A 21,151-nucleotide genomic window follows, 5' to 3' on the forward strand; every position below is an offset into this window, starting at 1 on the left:
TGTGTTTATTCATGTATTTATCAGTCTGAACGAGCTAAGAGGGCTTGTAAACACGGGGTGAAAGAATGACAATGATATATAATGCTATTAGCGCTAACATAAGTAGTTACTGTAACATAGTTTCAGCTCAAGTGGACATGGCCCCAGCGTCTCAGAGCAGAGAATACTTCTTATTTTCAATGACTTTGAAACCTAATTTTATTTGCTTGGCATTTTTTTAATGATTCAGATTTGGCTGGGTAGTTAGAACCCATTTTTTCTGTGGTGTGACAAACTCTTTCACATATTTATTGTTGCTCTGCCCGGACTGTTTGATGTTGAAAATTTTCCTATAGAGTAACCCCCAACCCCCAGTTTAATATGCATCCCCTCCCCAATGTTGAAATGAAACCTACACCCCTGCCTCTGTGTTAATTCAAGCCAAGTCAAAACAATTTTATTTATAAAGCCCATTATCACAATTTTATTTTTTAATTATTGTCACAGTTTGCCTCAGAAGGCTTTACAACAGACGACATCCCTCTGTCCTTAGACCCTAACATCGCCAAAGGAAAAACTCCCCCCCAAAAAACCCTGTAACAGTAGAAACCTCAGGAAGAGCGACTAAAGGAGAGATCCCTCTTCCAGGATGAACAGACGTGCAATAGATGTTGTACATAACAATTAAATTACAGTAATGTCTTTGCATATTGTTGTGTCTGTCTATATTTGTGTCCTTTCTTTAGCTTCTGTCTGTATGGAAAGCACTTTGTAAGTCCTGTTTTGAAAAGTGCCACATAAATAAAGTTTGTTTACTTACTAACTTCCTAATACCTTGTTTGCAGGGTGTGAAAGAAGCACCTTACAGGTGTCACCTCACACTGCTGCTGTAAAGCCGCCTATTGTCTCCGGCAACAATGCGGATCCAACCCTGCCCTCAACTGTCCAACACATCGATCTGATTAAGACTGTTTAAACACAGGCGGTTGCAAAAGAGGGACGACTAAAGCCCCCTGACTCAGGAATGTGGAGGGATTGGAGCCTTTTTGCCCTGAAGGTTTAACATCAGTCTGGGTGCAGGAGCAGTGGTCTGTTTGTTAGCCCACGCCGGGCTCACATTATCTCCTCAACGCCCTCGGGGCTCAGCGAATAACAAGCCATAGAGTTTATGCTCAAGAGTGCCAACCTACGAGAACATTAGTCCAAGTAGCCACACCTACATTTACAACACACCTCCAAACAAAAGGATGTTACCATAACAATTGGCTCTGTTTCTAACCAGTTTTCCCTTCGCCTCATGCCGTGTCCATGACAATGAAAGTTCAGCTGCAGAGAGAGAGGCAGCCGGGTGGTGCAGAGCTGGCTGCTGTCATAGCTTGCAGTAAAGGACGGCACAGTGTTTGGCATTGTTTCATCATAGGACGGTTTCAAAGAATGCAAATGACCCTGAAACCTGCCCGAGGCCAAAAAAAACAGCACATATCTAAAAATCTGGCCTTGCATACATTCCCTCTGTTTGGTGTTCATAGCACTGCCTCTGTTGCTCATGTTGACATTTAAATAACCGTGACGTGCCTCAGGTAGCACTGACTTTTTTGATTTGTGTTGGCTTTTGGGTGTACTTTTTATGACAATGGGTTTGTTTTGGGTTTGTCTCTGGATTTATTTACTGCTGTGTGATGAAATATAAAAATTCCTCTAAAGACAAGAAAGTGTTTATGGTATTAAATGCTAAAGAGTTTCAGAGACGTGAAAGGCTTAAATCAGCTTTTTGATTTAAATACTCCAGGCTCCAGGTTTGATTCTGCATTTTCAACTCCACAGTCTGACTCTATTTGGGGAATTAACCATTTATCCTGCTAAACACTGACTGTGGATTTTGTTTTTATATTACTTTAGGCAGCAACGACGTCTGTGTGTGAACTCATGGGACATTCACGGGGTAGTTCATGACTTGAGTAGAGCTGATGTGTCCCTGCCCGGCTGCCTTTACTCTCTCTCCCCATGCCTCATTCTAAACAATTACTCTTTCCTGCTAATTTTCCCCTTTGTTGTGTGCATTTCATATGGAGATTAGCTAGCTGTGCCATTCAATCTGAACCTGCTCCGGCAAGACAGCTCTGAATTTCATGACTTCCTATTACTGGGGCTGATTTGGCAAAGCAAGTGGCAGCAAAATCTGATCATTCTAGACAGATAGTGTTTATTAGAGGGTTGTGATGCATGCCTGTCATTTCTAAGCAGTTAATTTAGCCAGAAGTTGAACTTCTGCATGAAAAAAACATATTTGATAAGCAGCTATTGATTGGATAGCCTTAGACACAGAATTACATAGTAACACTTAATTAAAAAGTGAGAACATTTTAATGAATGTACCAAAACCAACTAAAACTGACCTTTTAGTCTGTCAGTCTGCAACCCTTACAGCTAAATGCAACTGAATCCTACGCACTAGACCTTTAAGGTACACTCAAATATTTATTTAGTTTAAGCAGCATTGACTTGTTTTATTTTTTTAGCCACAGCAGGAAAAGCTGTAAACACAACACTGACACATTATCACTTTATTAAGTTAATATGGTTAACTTGTTAGCAAACACTTGCCTTTTCACTTAACCAGCACATACAGAGCAGCAGATGGTATTTATTTGGAGTTGTGTATTTGACCAACTTTAGCTGTTAAATGCTTCAATGTGTTCACTAACTCTATAGTTAAACAGAACAAAATTGAAAATTCCATGTCACAAAACCAAAACAATTTCCTAAAAGATGCTACAATGGTCTGCAGGGCTGAGGGGAAGTACATTACGCATTTGATCCATTGTTAACATGAATATTATTATAGATATTTTCAAATTCTGTTGTATACAGAGTGTTAAGCTATGTTCACTCCCTTTAAATAGACATTTCAGTGAGACTGATGCATTCTGCACTTGCCATCAAAAACAAGTCTTACATTACTGAAATGGAAAATATTTAAGGAAACGTGAGTGTCTCACTGATCCAATATTAGCTTGTCGGGCTGCTGTCAGGCTGAATCAGAAGGTGCAGCTTATCATGCACTGCAGAGAAAGTTTCTGCAATGTCTGAGTCAGCCATGCAAATATCGGAGTCATTGTAAGCAAACCATTTGGCTCTAAAAAAAGATTCACAGTTATAATTTAAAAGTCCTTGGCGTGAAGGATAATATTTTGAGATATCCATTAAAAGCTCTGTGTGCCTTTGCACTGCCCATTACAACTGTTAAATGTAAACCTTCCTTTGGTCTGTCTCTGCCTGACTGGTATTTCTGTGATAACCAAATTTTCAAAATTCAATTTATTAGTCAGTAATCTAACCAGATTAACCCTTAAATTTATGAGAGGTCAAAAACAGGCCAAACAATCGTTCAAATTTGTATTTTGATCCACTCAGAGACGGCTTGCTGCTGCAATTAAGTGCAAGCAAATGCATTTGCAAACTAAAACAAGATTAGTCGTCTCCAGCGGGGCTGGACTCCTCTCATGGATAATGGGCTGCCAACACCTCGTGTGAACCTGCCACGCCTCCATGCATGCACACTGCAAAATATTTAACATCAGGGCTAATGTTACTGCAGCTGAATGAGATTCTGTTGCACACACCCTATTATCATAGAGGCCTTTAAAGGATCATAATGGCAGTTTTGTATCTTCTGTCCCATTAGCTACAAATTATGTATACTTTGCATTACTGGCTATTTTCCAGAGCAAACCATAAGACTACAGATTGATTTCCTTTCTTCCAGCCAGCCATTATTTTCATTTCATTTCAGTGCACTACTGAAATCAGCTGCAGAGATTTGAAACTTGCTCAAGACAAATAATCCATCACTGCGAGACCCTGATTTTGTCCATGACATATTCCCCTAATGTGGTACTGAAGTCTGCTTTAAAAACTGATTATTGTTGCATTCAAAGACAATCTGAAATCTTCGATTTAACATTTTGGTTGGTGAACTAGAGCTGAAGCAGTTGGCTGATTATTGAAGACAGAAAATCAGATGTTCACTATTTTGATAATTGATTAATAATTTAAGTAATTTTTCAAGAACAAGAATTTGCTGGTTCCAGATTTTTCAATGTGAGATGTCTCGACGGCTGTTGGATGGATTGTCTTTACATTTGTTGCTCATGTCCCCCTCAGGATGAACTGTTAAAGCTTAAATGAAATGCTATTTTACTCTGTCAACTAGTCTGCAGAGCATCAGCCTCAGCTGTAGCCCTACTTTGTGTTTAATTTCTGCGTTGTCATTGGGAGTATGTTAGCTTAAACCACCACTTTACCTAAACACTATCTCACAGAGCTGCTAGTGTGACCATGGACTTGTAGTCTCGTCTTAAGGTCCAGAAACACCAAACTGACATTAAAGAACAAGGGTCTACAAAGGCCGACTGCTGCATCGCTGCACATCAACTGTGTCGCAGCCAAAAAAATGCACCTGAACACTCCACAAAGACTACAGCCAACTATGATGTACGTTCTGCACCATTGTGAGGGAAAATAGCTCTCCGTACCATCAGGTAGTGGTAGTCTGCGTTTGTCATTCAAAAAGGGAAGCGAGAAGACCGACAGGATGGATTCAAGACACTAATTAGTCAATTATCACATTAACAACACAACTGGTTGTTGAAGGATCAAAGCATAGCCAATTTAGGCCTACTTTGTGCTAGTAAACAATAACACAAACAATTTTGAACAGTCTCTGCCAAAGAGCCCAATAGCTTAAAAAAACAAACAAAACATAAACATACTTAGCTAATATAACACATTTGTTTCAATTTCACGCCCTTTTGACTTTGTTTGATTGTTTGCTTTCCTCACTTCCATTTTTCATCTTGTTCTCAAGTGACTCAATGGACTCTGCCGAATCCAACATGCTGTATTGGCAGAAAAACAGCCGACAAGTGCCAACAGTGCCAAAAACCACAAAAACTAGTGTGACAGTAAGTCACCAGCTGCCCAACGTTGACCAGCAGCTGACCATCAGCCTAGTGTGTCCGGGCCCTTATATGACTTAATATATATTTGTTGGTCAGACAAAACAAGTTTTAGTTCATTACCTTTGGCTTCATTAGATAGTCTAAACTGATTTTGAAAATAATTGTTAGTTGCAGCCCAATTCTGAACATTTACAAAATTCATAAAAACAAATAAAAAGTTCACTTTATCAATTCATATCCTGATTTGATTGTCCTACAACACAGCTCATTTCTTGTTTTGCAGATAACTGTAAGACATCAATGCTAAGACTGAGTTATCAGGTCCTGTTTTAAAATAAATGGAAAAAGTAATAATATCATATATCCAAAACACTGCTTTGGAAAATGGTCAGTAGTAAACTACGCACTACAAGTGGTCGATGACATTCCTCCATTTCCTTTAAGTAAATATGTGCTTGTCACACTGAAGTGGTCTGTCTTACTTCCTGCTCATGCACCTCTACTGCATATTGTTGCAGTACATAGGGGAGATAGAGGTGAGAGGTAATGCAATTACTCACCACTGTCAACCCTGTTTTCATGTTGGGGGTCTGTATGGATTGATAATGAGTAGAACTGCCTATCGCTATCTCTAATTAGACAACCTCTTTAAATTCTTCTTTGTGCATCCCAGTGTCCCTTTTCTACAGAAACAAGTCACATTTCATTCATCTTCCAGCAGCATTGGCAACTGCCACGAGGACAACAAACCATTAATCTGGTGTGATACGTGGACAGCATAATGGTTTGTTTGCATTCCTGAAAACACCTACAAGTGCCTCTGCTCGTGATCATTTCTAATGTGTGATAATAGCAGGAATATCAGACCTTCCTCTGCATTTGTCCTTTCACTCAGTTGAAATACTTTTTGAAATATACAGTTGTTTGTACTACAGTTCCAGTGTATGCGACACCTGCTGCTACAGTGTGAAACATCTTAACACAGCTTTGAACAATTACTTTGATCTTAAATCTGCTTTAAACCTGAGCTGATTAACAATGCATCATTTTTGTTTGACCTGAGTCAGGCTTTCACTGTTTTGGTCATCAATTATGATGGTTATGAAATATTTCACTGACAAACGTCACTGTTGATCTGAGGGCATCTAACATCCTGCAGAAGATCACACAAGATGTAAACCCCTCCCCAGTCTTATCTTATGTTCAAAGGGGCATTTCACCAATTTAAAACCACAAGCTCAGTTTAATTATCATGGGAGCTACATAGCATTAAAAACACAGCCGTATAATGTATCCTTTGGTATTTCAGGGAGCTTTGAAAAGCTTTCAAAAGGGTTTAATTAAAGTGTTTTTGGAGCTTGACCCATACCTGACGAAAACTTATCTCAGCATCAATTTTCACCATCTTTTTTAAAAAAAAATCTGACCTAAAACTTTATGGATTCGCTAGTCTAAATCACTGGCATACCTCTTTAAAATACAACCCTGTCGCCAAGGAATTACATTTATACCATACTTATTTGCAACAGCATGTACATTTTGAGAGAAATCTTTCCAGCATTCATTTTTACAATCAATATAATGAAACATGAACATTTTTTATCAACATATCTGTTACATTTTAAGTTGCTTGTAGCAGCAACTGTAATGTAATGTATGATTAATGCTTTTATGATGATGGTTGAGGCAACATAAAGTGTGAAAGTTCAGGAATGATCTTGTACTGGGTGAAGATGCAATGCTTGGTCACATGCTTCAAACTAATGGAGGGCAGCATTTTACCTCCAAGCCAGTTAACACAAGCTCTCTCTTATAAATGAATCTCAATAAACACAAATGTATGCAGACTCTGTAGGCAATAGGACAATATTTATGATCCAATTTGCTATTGTCTGACAAAAAATTTGCTTTTTATTAACTTTTTTAAAAAATGTACCTCTAGAGAGTAAATATTATTAAACCAATTAGTGATGGGTATTGAGATTGCTAAGAAATGAACAAACTAAAGTCACAAAAGGTCAATAAAATACTCTCACACATACTTAAGACTAAGACTAGCTTAATTGCCTTAAAATACACTTCATTCAGTTTAACATAAACAAAATAAAATCCACAAAAATGAATTCTTATTTCATCCACTTAAACATCTAAATATGCTGGCTCTGTTTTAACTCACTGTCTCGCTGCATGCCGAGCAGTGGCTCCCGCCCATTCTTCGCAGTGTTATTTAATCTCACACAGGAGCAGAACATGTGCTACTTTGCCTTGGTTGTAGTGTTTGCGGTGTGTTCAAGTGCAACCTTTTGGCCGAGATACAGCAGTAACATTTGGCCTTCATAGGTCTTTCATGTGGGTTTGGTGTCTGGGCCAAAGTTTATAGATTCTGCAGAGCTTCTTCCAGGATCAAATTTTAATTTTCTAATGCAATACGCCATTGTAACAGACACTCCCGGTGTGTTCACCCACATTTTCCCTTCCAAGTAATTTTGCTTTTGTGTGAAACCCGCGGTTTGTTTACAATCTGTTTGATAATCTCATGACTCATGTTTCTTGTCCCACTGGACTCTATTGTAGTCCAAATGCTGTCTCGCCACTGTTATGTCAGTGAGTAAAATGTTATTGTAACCTTGAAGGAATCACTGCCAAAACTACAAAAATGAGACAGGTTGTAACAAGACACGATTTCCTTGAATGTCAAGTTACATTATAAGCAGTAAATGTTCTCAGGGGTAGTATCTCAGCTTCCAGGGACGGTTTAACTACTGAGGCCCCCGCATGGCCTTCTGACACTTTCTTTTCCCTCCAAACAGACGTCCTTGCCGAAGCAGGTCACATTCTTCTTACAGGGGTCAGAGGTCGGCTCCCCAGCCTTCCCTGAATCCTGACAGCCGGTACCCTCTCTAATTCAGAGAGGAGACCTCTTATTTCCAGAGGATTTGGAGCAACAATGATGTGCTTGTGAGCAAGTCCATCTAGTTTCCTGAGTAATGAATCACCATCCACTGCTTCCACATTTATCCCTCAGTCTCTCACTGGTGATGAAATGCACACAACACGTATTATAAAAATGAACTCCACGTGAGGTTAACCCTCAAGCGCGCTGTAACCACTTTATTTAATATTTCATCTCATATTTCTTTTGGCTGAGACGACCTGACAGTGTCTGTGTCCCTCTTTGAGGAAATATTGATGGACACATTTAAAATACAATTAATTAAAGAACTAATTCGTTCGGCCTGATCCCTGACGTTGCTCACCAAAACCAATTTTACATCTAATAAGGAAATGTTTGCATTGACACATTCATCCTGTACTGCTCATTTTCATCATATAACTTTATTTAAGAAAAAAGAGAGAAACTTCTTAAAGCTTTTACTCTTGCAAACCAGAGGAGAATTTAAGGGCTGAGAGCAGGATTTGCATTTTGATTCTCTGACAGAGAGACCAATTAAAAGTCACTAGTGTTGTCCGAGGCTGCAGGGCACAGACAGACTGACACCCTCAGGTGGACAACAGCCTTTAAAGCAAAATGACTCCTCTCATGCATCATCATTCTGTGATGTCTAATGCTTTCTAGGAGGTCATTTGTGGTCCAGAGCTATAATTTATATTTTCTGTTTGCCTCATACTGCTTCTCAGTTAATATTTTTCCAAAATATTTTCAACATTCCCTACAGAGTTTGCCCAGACTTGTTGCACTCAAGCGATAACAGTAGTGGCAGTTATAGTGAAATCAACAACAAAAGAACTTGTTTTCCCTGTTGAGAAAAAATGAAAGTAACCCCCCCTTTTTGCCTCACGGTTCGTGGCTGCAGTATATCCAGTGTCACTAAATTATAGTCTGCAAATTACAGTGTAATTATTTTGTACATACTGGGTACATTTTTTAAGGACAAATATGTAGGGAAGACAACAACAGGTAATACGTAAATACACACAAAACAATACCTACACAAAATGACTTAGCATGTAAAATAAAAAACATTCTATTTTATTTCATTTCTTTATTTATTTATTTATTGTTAGAAACTGGCTGTTTTTAGGGTTGTTTTTACTGACGACGAGGATGTTTTTAGTGTTATTTGTTGTTATTTATTTTTATATTAACAACAAGATCTCTGAGACACGCTCTTTCATTCTGCTCTGCATGTAAATGTATAGCAAAATGAAAATAAAGCTGAACTGAATTGACATTGTAGGTTTTTGTTTTTTTTTTTAATTACTGAGTACCTGTTTTATAATTACAGATCAAAGTCGTACTTTAAGAGGGCAGAAACAAGACTGCAGGGTTTTTAAGGTTATTTGGCAATTTGTCGTTGAGTTTATGATGGTTCAACTTTTTCAACCTGCTGCATTTCACTGTGTGGCCATGGCAACCAAACAAAGTACAGCGAGGGAGATGATACAGGAGCTGATTTTACAGGTGTCTGTGTTCCCTGAATGATTCACCTCTTCACCAGCAGAAAACAGACAGATCAAAGTCAAACATCAATATTTGAACAACGACAGCTTTAAAGTTTGATTATCAGCTCTGGAACAATAAATAATGATCATACTTGTTGGCAAAGCTTGAAACTTGAGACTTCTACTACATTTCCATCAGTTGTTGAGATACTACAGTCTAGACCAAAATGATGGACTGAGTAATACACGCATGCTAGAGCGCTGATATTGTAATAACATTTTTTAACATATCATTTTTAAAACTTCGTATTGGTGCAAAAACACTTTAGGAAATAACATTTCAAAAAATTTTCAAATATGTAATACTTGAAGAAGGCTGTATTGTAGTACTTTAGATTGGTCACAAGGTCACTTTTTAAAGGTCTCCGTCTTATTTCACCATTCATACCACATCAGACAAAGAGGACTTGGTCTTGCATTAAGCCTTTGTTGTTCATTTTTTGTTTAGGCTGCTTAAATTACTTCTTCTGGTAGTAATTGGCACTGTGGGGGGCACATTATCTTCCAGATTATTCAGTGGCGTGGCAGCACTTAGACAAAGAGGGTGAGTTTGGCTATGATATTTTTCGTTGACTCCTAAATTTTGTTTCGCTTTAGTTACTCCATTTGCCAATCTTTTGTTCAATGAACCAACATAAAACGCATCTCTGGACTTTCGCCTAATTTTTTTTAACAACTCACAGTTTCAAGCCTACTTAGCGTCTTTTTTTTTTATTAATAGCTTTTACTATACCACTTAAGACCTGAACTGCAGGGATATCACTAAATTGCCCGTACAAAAACATAGCGCTGAATAAAGACGGTAAAGGGATACTCTGCCGATTTTCAAGCAGGTCTTCGTGTTCAGTGTAATCCATTACATTTTCTCTGGCTGTGGGGCTGCTGAACTACAGATGTTATTTCCACATTTCTATACCCACCAACACCGACACACAAAAAAAGAGTACAGAAGCAAATCAAGAGAGACACCCCTTTCTCTCAGACTCAGACCAACTTTAAAACTCGGCAGTGCTGATAAAATATGAACCAAGATTCTGCCACTGCATTGCCAATTTCTCACATAAAATGTCTTCAGAAACATATTTTAGGGCACTGTTTGGCCATAGTACAAGTATTTCTGAACAAGAAGCTGGCGCTATATTGTTTTTAATGTTGTAAAAATGGAGGCTAAAAAATCTGAGATCTAACCTTAAAACTAAGCAGCGCTGATCAAGATTGTTACCAATTTACCTATTTCTGGCCTAAAATGTCTTTAAAAACATATTTTAACTTACCACAATTATTACTGTGCATTTAAGATTGTTTGTTACCAGCCGGTTGCCATGTTGTTTTCTGTGTACAAATGGTCAAGCTTGCACTATATTACCCACCCACAGGAGCATTTATTGGTCCAGTGGAGTGCAGTGCACTCTGGTAGATGTAGGTTTTCTATCTGTTTAGCAAAAGCAAATGCCACAGCCCTTTTCTCTGTTCTCTCTGGTAATGTAACACCAATTTCAAAAGTATTTTCATCTTTCTACTACACAGACAGCCCAATTTATGAAAAGAGCATATTTTCAGCAGTTAAATACTTCTTACAGTTGATTTCAGCTTCTCTGCGCTTACTTATTTGTTTGTTCAAAGAAAACAAAGGAAAATTCCATAATTTTTCACCTCTGCAATGCCTGTCGATTATTTCTCAAGGTATACTTATACACACCGTATGCATGCAAGGAGATGCATGAAGAGGAATCTTGGAAATTTGAATGTTTCAGTTAAATCTAAGAAGTGTCTGTGGTTTTCATGTTCCACACTGTATTGTAAATGTGTCATGCAGTGTGGGATCTTGGTCATGACTTGGTCTCAGTTTCGTTGGTCTTGACTACAACGCTGAAGGGATGTCCCTTTACTGAAATAAATAAAAATAATTGTGTTCCAATGCAGGATCCACATGGTGACCAAACTTTTGCCAGAAATGTATTGCTACAGAGTCAAAGCTGCTCAAGTTTCAGGGTCCTGGTATTGTGCATTATTGTCACACTGTCATGACTTACTGGGACCCCTGAATATAACAGAGCTTTTGTTAATGTTATTAGTAACACCTGTGCTTTTCCTACTATGACAGGTCCAAATGTCTGCTGGGAAAAAGGCCTATTTTGAAAAGGACATAGCTAAGCCTGTTGGTCCTCTGTGTACAATGTAATTACTTAATATGGACTGGGTAATTAAAAAAGTACTTATGGTGTAATTTATTTCTGCAGTAGGGCCCTTCTAAATGCAAATTACTTACCCCCCTACTGCCGGTACTCCCTCCTCTGTACCTACTGGTCTGTGCCCAGTAAATACTTAATTTTACACCATATTTAACGCCATGTTTACAAAATATTTATGGTGCAAATTGCAGGCTGTAAAGGGTATTTTTCTTTTCTCTTGAATTCTGAAGGACTTGCACTAACACATTTGACATTTACCATTTTGTCCCATTAAAGTGTATGACAGCTATACTGATTTATCTGGTTGTAACATCAGCTGGGCGTCCTTTTGTCTCTTATCTGAGGTAATCAGAAAAATAAACAGCAAAATGGATCCAGGAATGCAAGGTGCATCCTCCAATGTTTGGGCTTCTGCTTGTTACGGGTCATATTGTTCACCTTTCATAAATGTGTTTTTAAATGCACTGCCATCTCTCAGAATATAATGTTGTGCTTGGGGATGTTTTTCACATAAATATGACTTGATTAAAAGTGTTTATTGAATGCATTTGAGGGGGAAAATCCACACGTACACCAACCACAATAGTGGTAGGTGATTTACAGACAGTGCAGAGCTATCCCCTCAATTCAAATGCAAATGTGCTGAATGGAGGCTTTTAAACATTTGTTTAGAATAGAGAGTGAATGGAGTTCAACTACAGCCCAGTCATGCATTAAGCGGAGATAATCCAAACCTAAAAAAATCAATATAAAAAATATAATGATTGCTCTGTTTCAATAAGTAATAAATGGCCCTGTAATATTGTCCCATTTCATCCTTTATTACTGCATATTTAACTCAGCCAAACTGAATATTAAAAATCAACAAACTCTGTTGTTTTAGACTGTCGATGCTGAGAAACAGCAGCAGAGCAATTGAGACAGGAGCCACTCCCTCACCTTAAACAGCTCTCAGCAAAACGCAGGAGATATGGGTTTGCTAAAAATGAGAGAAAACATGTCTGAAAGGGTATAAATCTTTAATCAAACGGTGGTGATGTGCCTTGCCTCCAGCACTCACAGTGCCAAGCTGGAGAGCAGATGCTGAGATCTCAGATCTTGCTTCCCCCAAAACAGGATAAATCCCCTTCTCCAGTACAAATGTGTCATGGGAGCGGCTCTCTGTGCACTGAAGCTGCTGTGTTTCGGGTTCCCTCCTCAGAAACTCCCACAGGGACCGTGCACTATTTCAGCATTTTAAAAAGGGTAAGGAACAGGAGGTAGTGAAGCACATACTTAATCATTTTGCCTGCAGTTAAATATCTAAAACAGTCCTCGTATAAACATGCAAAAGTGAGATTGTTTATTAAGTTTACAGCAGATTGAGCACAAGCTTAATGGGAAAATGACACCGGAAATTTATGCAGGATTCATGATTTTTTCTTTTTTTTTGTAAAACTGAGTCAAGTTTTGTTTTGCAAACAGAAACGATGCTTTCCCAAAAAGGTCCTATTTATACAGAACTGCTGTTTTAAAATGTAATTTCCACCTTAGCTTTGAATGAAAATCTACATTTATTACTTGCCAACCACAAGATTGTCTCTCTTCCTCAGTAGTTTACATTTAGGCATCTTGACAGTATATAGATTTTATGATAAGTGCTGCTTGCAAGCCATGCATTACATCTGCAGTAAAAAGAGGAAGTGATTATTTATGAATGAAACACATTAATGGCAACAAGAGATGGAAGTTTCAGCGAGATAGCCATGTGGTGCATTAGACTGTAGACATGGTTTCATCAGGCATCAGTAAATGCTATTTGTATTACCTTATTCATATAAAATGTTATAATACACTAAATATGCATTCATCACAGAGCAGTATTTTAGGAAAGTAGGGACACTTATGGCGGTTTCATGGAGCTTTAAAGCTAAAAAAGATTGCAAACTACACACTGAAAGGCTGCTTTTCTTCCTGTCGATATAACTGCTGGTGCCACTGAAAAAAATGAACTAACTAATAGGAAATCTGTGCAAATATCCTGCCACACACTCATACGTACAAACATTCGCTATAACATGTCATCTTTTCCCTCTGTTGAGTGAACAATGACTTCAAAGAGGTTGCGTTCTACTCACTCCGAGTGTTTGCTTTTGGAAACATCACATGCACACACACCCACAGGAGCAGACATGTACATATAAGACAGATGAAAAGAGAAAATACACAGCAAACACAAGCAGTTGGATTTCCCTAATTATACAAACATTCAAATGAAATGTGTGCACAGTTGCAATGCACATGCAGCATGAAGGGGGATGGAAGTCTTGCACATGGCTCATTCAGCGAGCAATAAAAACAACAAAGAAGAAGCTGCATCAGTATTAGTATGCATAATGAGTATGTGAATGAGTACATTTCAAACTATACGGGAACTACACAAAACTAAACAGACGGAGACAATCAGACCAAGACAAAAGGAGACAGATGCTGAGGGTGGAACAAGAAAAAAAGAGGAAGTCAGTGAATGTTTGCACCTTAAAGTGAGAAATCCCTCTTTCACACTCTATCAGAGAGAAAAATGAGAGGATGTTTAAAAGAAATGCTGATGAAGACAAAAGAGACAAATTAGGAGCATGAAATGCAATTCATCATTCTGCTCAACTAAAGGTGGAATCAAATATTTTAATGAGTGAGAGTTATGGGGTGTGTGATAGCCAGACAAGCAAACATTTCTACTTTGTCAGTCTATGGCCTGTAATGGAAATATGTTATCAGCTATTACTGTGACCGCTGGTTATAGCTTCATTGCTTTTAGTGATAGATATAAGTCATTAACAAATTTAATGCATCTGTCCTTCCTAATATAGCAGAAGAATCTTTCTTCAGACAAAATCACCAAATACATTTCAATCAATTGATTGAAAGCTTTGAGGAAATGCCAACCGGATACAAACAGCTTTACATACCATTAAATTATTCATAGAAGTGTGATAATACTGTGATATTTCATAGGTCCCACTAGAACATTTGCATTTCACTTTATGCACTTGGAGGTCAAAGAGCAAAGTGAGCACCAGACTGACGCCCTTGAGGCTTAGACACACCAAACCAACATCAAAGAATTAGTGGCAACAAAGGCAGACTGTTGCATCGCCTCATGTCGTGTGTCTTGCCCACAAAGTTGCATTTGAACACATCTCAAAGACTGAGGCCAACAGTCAACTAGCAAGTACACTCTGTGCCTCTGTGAGAGGAAATAACTCTCCATAGCAGAAACCAGTAAGCAACTGGATGTTGAAAACACAAGGTATATTTATGGTACGCGAGCAAAGAATAGCACATGCAATACATAGAACCACTTCTGCTAAAGCTTAAGAATAAAAATAATATCCATCCATTTTCAAACACTTATCTGGGGCTGGGTTGCAGACGCAGCAAGCTGAGCAAAGTACACCAGACGTCCCTCTCCCCAGCAATACTTTCCAATTCCTTTTGGGGGACCCTGAGGGATTCCCAGCACATTCTGGGTCTGCCAAAATAATAATTGCACCTAATATATGATACTTATTGTATTCGTCATTCAAACCGGAAGTCCAATAGACGCTAGTTAGCCAGTAAACACATTAACAACACAACTGGATATTAAAAGAACAAATTATATTTATGGTGAGCAAGCAAACAATAGCACAAATACAAATAATTTCTGCTAAAGCTCAAAAATAAAAATAATATCCATCCATTTTCATCAGCTTATCCAAGGCGGGGTCATGGGGACAGCAGGCTGAGCAAAGCAGTTAGCATATTAACAACCCAAGAACAGAGTTTATCGTGCACGACCAAACAATAACACAAACTTTTTTTTCTGCTGAAGAAATCAAAAGCTAAATAGTTATTGGACCTAATATAACAAATTTGTTGATCTCACACTGTAATTATTTTAGTCATTTGTTTTCTTTCATCACTTCTGTTTCTCTTTTCTTTCAGTGAGCTGAGCTGCCAACCAGAGTGATTTCACTCACTGATGGGCTCTGCTGTTTCTGACACCAATTCAACATGCTGAATCTGTCAAGGTCTTGTAGAGCAGGTAGCAGGCATGGAACCAGATACAGACAACAGAAAGGCAGCTGGACAAATTAAAAAAGCCCACAGTCCCAAAATCAGGCAAGTAGCAGGCAGGGACAGAAAAGACAAAAAAAAAAATGAAGACAAATTGAGAAAGAACAAAGGGAGGGTGTCAGTAGGGAGACACTAATTGGGGAAGACCAGGTAATTAGACTGCAAAACTAGCGAGGGACAGGTGAAACTAATCAGGGCAGGACAGACAATTAAAACTCAAAATAAAACAGGAAACACACAATGACTGAAAAACAAAATTTAACGAAGGAAAAACATATACAAGCGAACTACTGGGAGCCCAAGGTGCAATATTCTAACATAAAGCACCCATGGTCTTGAGATGGATTTTCCTGTAGAACTAGAACTAAGAAAATCTGTGTCTTGAAGTCTGGAATAACTAATTTTTGAACAACTGGGCCAGTGAAACAAGCTGTAAAGACTACATTCACATATAATTCCCTTTTAAAGTTGGTATGAAGAACATGCTGGCAAACACTCACAAAGCTCATTTTTTTCACACACCTAGCAAACACAAAGCAACATTATTATGTATTTGTAATCATGTTTCTGATATATGTAAATCTGACATCTATTCTTTTGGCTCTGTTTTTGGTCTCTACCAACTCCTGAGGGAAACATCTGTCTCTTGAGCTGCTCCAGTATGTTAACCAACTTGTCCCTTGTGTGTCTGCCTTTGGATGCTGAGTAGGTAGTGTGCAGTGGGATTTGTGTCAACCAAAACAGTCAAAGTTGGGTGACAATTCTCTGAGGTTTCTGTCAGGTTTGCAGATTTCCCAGTTTGAGCCACCAATCCCAAGTGCTTTTACCACCCTTTGGGGGCTTTTCTCAGTGCCATTTGAGCTATTGGTCAAACAACTTTTGTGCCACCAAAATTAGGTATTTTAGGCCAAAATTGATCTCGTCCTAATAATAACCATGTAATTTGTTCACCTCTATTTTCTCCCAAAATACACACTTTGGATAATGGACTGTCAAAAGAATGGGCTTTCAGTCCAATGGGACAGTTTTTCAGACAAACAGGGCTGGAGAAATTTGGGCTGTAGGAACAATAGGCTCCTCAATTTGAGACCCAAAAACAACCAGAGACCTGAAGCTATCTTTTGCTTCATTAACTCCATAACCTGCAACACTTACAGACAATTCTGTCACAGACAGTCAGATAGGGAAAGAGCGACGTTTCTTATTAAATTATTTTTTTAAATGACCAAATCCAACCTCAGCCTTAAGCTTTGGACAACAAATTGGCCTGAAACTGAAAACAGACCCAGTATTTTGTTAGGTTCTGGTTTGGTTATGGAGCTTTGGATATGGCTTGCCATGCTATTCTACCACCCAAACTGTACCAAATGGGTGAAGACAGGAACATCTCTACAATACAATGCAGCTCTACTGTCCACTTTGCTGGATATTTGTCTTTAAAAACACTTCAGCTGCATAAAGCCACATGGGATATGAGAGACAACAAAACCCTAAAAGCATCACCACTGACATGACTTAGGTGAAAATGGAGTAATTTAATTCTGGCTCAAGCACCCTATTAGCATTTTTCATCTCTTGTAACTCTTGAGAATACAGCTCTGTGGGATTTAACTGAGAAGTTTAAGAGTCTGACTTCACTTAAGGGATTTATCAAAACCTTTAGCACAGTTCTGTTTGTCACTGCTTTACATCCGCAGAGTTCTCGAGCTCATCCAGCTTAATCACTGACCTATGCAAACACTACTTCACATAGGAATTTATGCAATTACTGTATGTTCTGCATATCCTGCCAGCCCAGAGAGTGTGACTGTGCGCACATCTGACTAAGCTAATAACCCACATTCACAGCTCTCAAAAAATCACAGAGCATCCAGCGTTTGCTTTCAGAGTCTTGGATCCAATGCATAATGAAAAGGGCCTGCCTGGGGTTGTCTCTCTGTGAATGTCTGGCTCCTTCTATGAATTATGAACCACGATCCCCACATGCTCCCCCGTGGCCACAGATGGATTGGGGGCAAAGCTGCCCATCTCAGACGGTAGTGTCGAAGGGCATTTGTATTGTATGAGGGGATGCAGTTGTTTGTGCTGCTTGTCTCTTTGCCCTCTGTGCACCACGTTAGTGTCGGGTTATAAGAAGGGTTAAATGGGCTGAAGATTCCGACATGTGAACAGGCGTGATTCATGTTTGCCCCTAGCTTTCAGAAAAAGTCATTATCAAAAGATTTTTAACAGTGACTCAGGAAATACATCAATGGGTTACAAGCAAGAAAGATGTCTAGCTGCTTTTGACCACCAAGATTAGGTTTATTCCAGGTCACTACTAATAAATCTAACATTATGATGCTCTTCATCCAGCCTTTAGGGCACCAAAGAGTCAACGTCATTTGTGCTCCTTGAAAAACATAATTGCTAATCAGCTGATTGCATTTAGGAGAAATAATTTCTTTGAATAGTTTCAGTCTGGCTTTTAAACTCACTGTTGTGGAAGCTCTAAGTGGCCATCTTTTAGCAGCCCACAGAAGAAAAACATCTGTTTTGATCCCTCTAGACCTTTCTGTGGCTTTTGACACTACTGATCATGTGATTCTCTCTGACAGGCTCAAACACTGCACTGCCATGGAAAAAGCTATGAAGCAGTCTGACTTCTTCTTTTTAGTGCTGGAAATTGTAGATCATCCCCAGTTAAAAGAAGACTGCTGCCTTCCCGCTTTAGGTCCACTTCTGTTTTTTTTTTTTTTTTTATGTGTCACCCTTGGGCCACTCGACACACAGACAGAATCTCACCTTCAGCTCCTATGGAGATGATACAGCAGTTTCTTCTGTTTAAGTATAGTTGAAACTCTTCTTTGCTGTCTAAATGACCCCCAACATCCTATGTCACAGCTTAATACAGACAAATGTGAGCTACTCATTGAACACCCACGATAATATGATTGTCAAATGCCAGACAGTTTGGACCGATGTCACATGTTGTGTCCAATTTTTAGCAACAACTATGGATCTACTAAGAAACGGGAATGTTGGTTTAGTCCACCACTTTGGTCCAGACTGAAATACCTTGGAAACTTATTTTATCAATTGTCATATTTCACGCTGATATCCACAATGCCTAGAGGGTAAATTGTAATAACTTTGGCCCCAAAAACAACATATAGCATATAAGCCTTCTGTTCTATCAGTCACATTTTTTAAACACATCCTTCGAATCACGAAACAGTTACAATTCCACTTCAAAGCTACCTAGTTAGGTCCAGGCAATACACCTACATGGTTACATTTAAAATACAATGGTTTGGCATCAAATAAGTGCATCATTGACATAATGAGATAAATGTCACACAACATAGGCCACGTCACGTCACGTCACGTCACGTCACGTCACGTCACGTCACGTCACCTGTGGTTATCAAAAGACGTCAATTTTGACTTTGGGATGCAAACTTAGGTGTCCTACAAAACTCCAGAGTTTGTTTGACCCATTTTGTTGCTTTTTAATGCTACATCACATGTACATCTCTTCTACTCCGTGAAGAATTACAATGGCCACTAGAGGGTGCCACCTTATAATAAACGTAAGTATGCTTAATAATAAAGTCCTTGCACAGTCGACCAATGAGGTCATTTTCAGTGGGAGCAGCTGGCTAAACCTTAACATGTTAGCATCCTCATTGTGAACATGTTAGCTTCTTACAAATTTGGAAACATTTAACGTTTTTTTATCTACCAAAAAGGGTTTTATTACTGTACTGTTGTATTACACCAGCTTATGTTTTTTACTGGTACAAAACAGATAATACCATATCCACCCAGTGAATCACTGCCAATGTATCTCTTCCATTTAAGGGTAGATATTGATTAGGCTACTTTTAAAGCACATCTGAGTTTATCCCCAAGCTATGACCTGACCTTTAAACTACCCATTAGACATTGTGTATAGCCAAAGACATGGGACATCCTAGTTTTAGATAAAGTGTAAAGTTGGTTGCGCAAGATCAAAGACTAAATTTTCTTTTGTCATGTCTGAGTTTTATTTTTATAGCTTGTCATTCTGTGATTTTATTTTATTACTTATAAAGATAGATTGCTGCATTTTTTATTCCTTTGCCTCCTTTATGATCTCTTCCACTCTTCTATCATGCTGTGTCTTTTAAGTGTTTTTAGATTAATATGAAAAAAACTTCCTCAAAATGTCAGATTTTATACACAGCTCTGCCGCAGTCCAACTTCTACTTAAAGCGAAAGTATTTTTTTATAGACAGCGTGTGCAAATGTATGACACGGGTGATAAATCAAAAACTATGACATTCCTCTTATCTCGCTTTTGACATATTCTGCAGCGCCCAGGCTGCAGCCTCCAGAGAAACAAAACAGCTCGAGAGGGCTCTCAGACATCACAGTGACGCTGCCATGCAACAATGAATAAAACGATGATACCTTACATGACTCAGTGTAAAGATCCAGAGATAATAAATCAGTCAGAAACCATTTCTATACCACAACAATGCCTGGGCTTTCACAGCGCTCCCATAGCAATAGGCCTCCTCAGCTGTACATTATTGATGGGGCTTAAATTGAACTCGCCTTTGTTCCTCCATCGATGGACACAAGGCGTGTGTCTCCCCTACATAGAGAAGAGTAGTGAGAGGTGGGGGAGGGGAGCAGGGGTGTGTGACTCACCCCCGTCCCATCCTGCAGCAGGAGATTCATCCATCACATTAAGAGGTGCCGCATCAATCATTAACAAGTAGCCCCCTGTTGAAAGGATGATGGACAGCTTGACAAATAAGTTAAGATGAAGTGGGACAAGGTGATGCTGGCCTTTTCCACTTTTCAGCCAATATATTCAAGACACAACAATGGAATATCCAAATGCAGGCAATGAAATGAACCTGAATAGAAATTGCCATAATTCTAAGAGGAAGAAAATAATGGATAATGGCTTCTCTCTGAGAGAGCTTTAGACTCGGCTGAACTGAACTCGCAGAGTGAATTTGCGGATGCTTTCAGTAGGTCTGAAGTGCTCGGGCACAGACGAAACTTAATACTTGTTTCATGGGTGGCCAGCTCTTCTTAGAGAAATTCCGATGTTTTTTTTTTGTTTTTTTCTCTCTCGTACCCATCCAGGTGTAAGGGATGCACACTGTGATAATCTAGAAGTCCTAAAAAACCTTTGAGAGGATTTTAACTGCTGGTACAGAGAAGGACTGGAGCCGTTAAGGATTATTCCCCCTTTTTGAGGGATTTGACATTTTAGCTGTCTCTTTTCTGACTAAAGTTTGCATGAATACCAGAACCTCAGATTTGTTTGTCCTCAGTCAGCATACATAATACCTACTTGTAATTTTTTTGAGTTGTGTAATCAGGTGCTATAGAAGTAGACAAAAGTATTTGAAGTTCACTGGATCAAATGACTGTGTAATGTTAAGGGAGTCAGAGAATTATGGCCTAACTGCAGTT

Source organism: Plectropomus leopardus, chromosome 5 (genome assembly GCF_008729295.1).
Source record: "Plectropomus leopardus isolate mb chromosome 5, YSFRI_Pleo_2.0, whole genome shotgun sequence".
NCBI classification, from domain to species: Eukaryota; Metazoa; Chordata; class Actinopteri; order Perciformes; family Serranidae; genus Plectropomus; species Plectropomus leopardus.